The sequence below is a fragment of the Elaeis guineensis genome, chromosome 7, assembly GCF_000442705.2.
Source record: "Elaeis guineensis isolate ETL-2024a chromosome 7, EG11, whole genome shotgun sequence".
Lineage (NCBI taxonomy): Eukaryota > Viridiplantae > Streptophyta > Magnoliopsida > Arecales > Arecaceae > Elaeis > Elaeis guineensis.
The window spans coordinates 35,543,127-35,546,244 of NC_025999.2; positions in this window are offsets into that span (position 1 = coordinate 35,543,127).

Sequence of the window (3,118 nt, forward strand, 5' to 3'; positions counted from 1 at the left end):
TAGGCTCTTACTATTTTCTCAGATCCCTACACTCCCTTGGTAAAGATGTGAAAATTTTCATGATCAGTGATTTTTAGTGGGTGGTGCGGTCTCACGGACTGGCTTACCACCTCACCTAACAGTTATTGGTGATGGGTCAACCGATGAGTGGACAACTCTTGTCCAATGATTCTTTAATCATGGTATGCCAAAACTTGGTCTCTAATTCATGAAGCTCACCATGTCTGAGATATTGCTCCAATCCTTAGTTAAGTCAAACCCACCATTTGCATGAACTAGATTCCTGATTGGATCCCTCACCGTATCCAGAATATTGAGCCCAACCCATCCTGTAATCCATAGCATCCAATGCCTAATGGACATAGTTGCATCTTCTCGGTGCAACTGAGCCACTGTAACCAACCAAGAACAATCAACCCCGGGAAGGGCCCGCACATCCACAATGGTGGAAGACCTAGACTTAATATTTTCTTAGGGAGATTTGATTTAGATCTCATTAAACTTGACTTGATATAGTCATAACAATTATGACTACCCTAGTGGCATGGGTTAGCTCGAATTGTTAGCCACCTCAAATCAGAACTGAGTCGACACATATGGCCAGGTAAGTAAGATCGGTGGGAGGGATATGCCATTTACTCGACAAGAACGTATTCAAGTAGAGTAGCTCCCAATTAAAAATCAGTCGGTCGCATCTACCCAACTTACCTTAGACATCAAATTATCGAACCAGAACTAATTGGGTTAGCCTACAATCCAGGTTCTAACTATTGAGCCAAATTAGGTCTTAACTTGATCGAGTCACATGTAAATGTGATTCGACCTTGATCCAGACTTAATCCTATTTGGCTGGTCAATTATTAGCTTTCATGATCCCACCTAACCAACTCTTGATTCGATTTGATCAACCGTTAGACCTAATTGAGCTACCTAAGCCCGAACCCAATTTTATGAAAATATCTTAGATCTGAAATTTTCAATTTTAGACCTAACTTAATTTCATAAGCTTAATTCATTAATTAAGTTTGGGTTCATAAACAAAGCATGTAAAATAAATCTTAGGATTTCAGGATCTAAGATTTTGCAGAAAAGTAAGTTTTGATTTCTGATTAAGGATGAACGTGCGGCACCCCTACATGTCATATGAACACCCCATTGAATGAAAAGAGAGGATCTTAAAACCCTACTTTGTTCTTATGACCGGACGGCCATGAGGAACACCTTAATCAGAAATATAAATTTAACTACAAAACTAGTTTGATCTAAATTAACATATCACATATACAATTTAAGATCTAACTAATACATGCTTTGCATACATCTTATGTATCAAAAATTAATCTAATTAATATGCTTTTAGATCTGATACATCACATATAATATCTAAAAAATAGAATTTAAATTGAACTATTCAAAATAAAAATCATTCTAGATAAGTTACTAGAACAATTCTATAACTAATCTAGGCATGCAACAGATCAATTTTATGAAATAATTAAAATTTTATTTTCTATTTTTTAATATAATTACAATAATTATAACATCAAAAAAATAAGGAATAAATTATATTTAATTCATATTTTAATCTCATTAAAATATTAAAACTTAAGACTATTCTTGGATTCAACTTAATCCTAGTCTAGTCATGCATCTCATGCATGTAAGATCTACTTAGATTTAATTTTAAATATTTTGATTTTAGATATTATCATATCTGATGTGATATATAAAATCCTTTAATATTAGATAAATTAAAATTAAAATTAGATCTAAAATAGATCTGAAATAGAGCCAACAACCTGGCTCTGATACCACTTGAAAGGAGGAGAAATGTTTTCTCCGCATAGGATCTTCCAGATTTCATCAAATCTGGGGTGGAATAATTTTAAAAAAAAATTATCCTATATATTTTAGATATAATTTTCTAGATCTAATTTTATTATCTAATATTTAAAATCTAAAATTAAATCTAAATCTATGATGAAAGAAGAAGTACCTCAAGGATAATCTGATTACCCTGTAGATGATCTCTGCACAGCCCGAGGTTCTGATGTAGCCATGCAAGCGCTTAGCCTCTACTGGTATCCACTTGGGCAGAATCTAGAATGCCTTCTCCTCATGAATCTATGCTCCAAAAATTAGATTTTTATCTGATTTGAAGGTACTTCAGAACTCCTTCTGAATTTAGAGCAGCAGCCTGTCGAAGATGTCCTGCAGCCTTCTATTCCAGGCATCACCATGCCTTAAATCTCTATCAGATGGACGTCCAACCTTTTGGAAATGAAGAGGGGAGGAAGGAGAGAAGGAAGGATATGGAGAAGAGGGTAGGGGGCAGATGCTATTGGGTTTTGTGCATCAAACAATTTCTTTCATGAAATCTTAGGCGCAGTAAGGTTTATATAGACCCTGTATGCTGCGCAGTTCCACATCATTCAACCAATCAAAAAATTTCAATAAATTCTAAAAAAATTTTGATTGGTAGAGTGATATTATCTGATCACATCAGATAAGAACCCCCATCTTCTCTCCTAAGTTGGCACCAATAATGGATAAGCTCAAAGAAGGTGGCACCAAAGAGTCCAAGTTTATCAGGACTCTTTGGTTCTTATCCATTTGGGGCACACACTTAAATCCAATTGGGCTCATGCCATAATCTGATTATGGCACCTAATTCAATTGGGTTTTGGCATGTAAACACTCCATAAAAATCCTCCAATGAGCCCTTTTTAGTTTAAGACCCATATGTCAACTTTTGACAGATGTCCTAAAATGAAATTGGTAGGTCCTAGAAATTAGCAGGTGTTATCTTAAATTCATCTCATGAATTAAGACAAGCCTTTTGTGAGCTGGACAAACTTTATCTAAACTGAGAGAAACCTTCCTAAGGTTCTCAGGATGAGTCAAATCTCATTTGGCTCAGTAGAGACAGAAAAGATTACACGAGGAGAAAGTTAGGCTCAATCATGTGCTAGCACGATTTCCTTGAACCTAATTGGATCTTATCCAAATCAATTGGGTTAGCCTAATTGATTACATCTAGACCCTAACTCTTGTTTGTGTGACCTAGTTAGGTTCAATTTTGTATGGTAATGAGACATGTCGTGATCTCATCATCGAC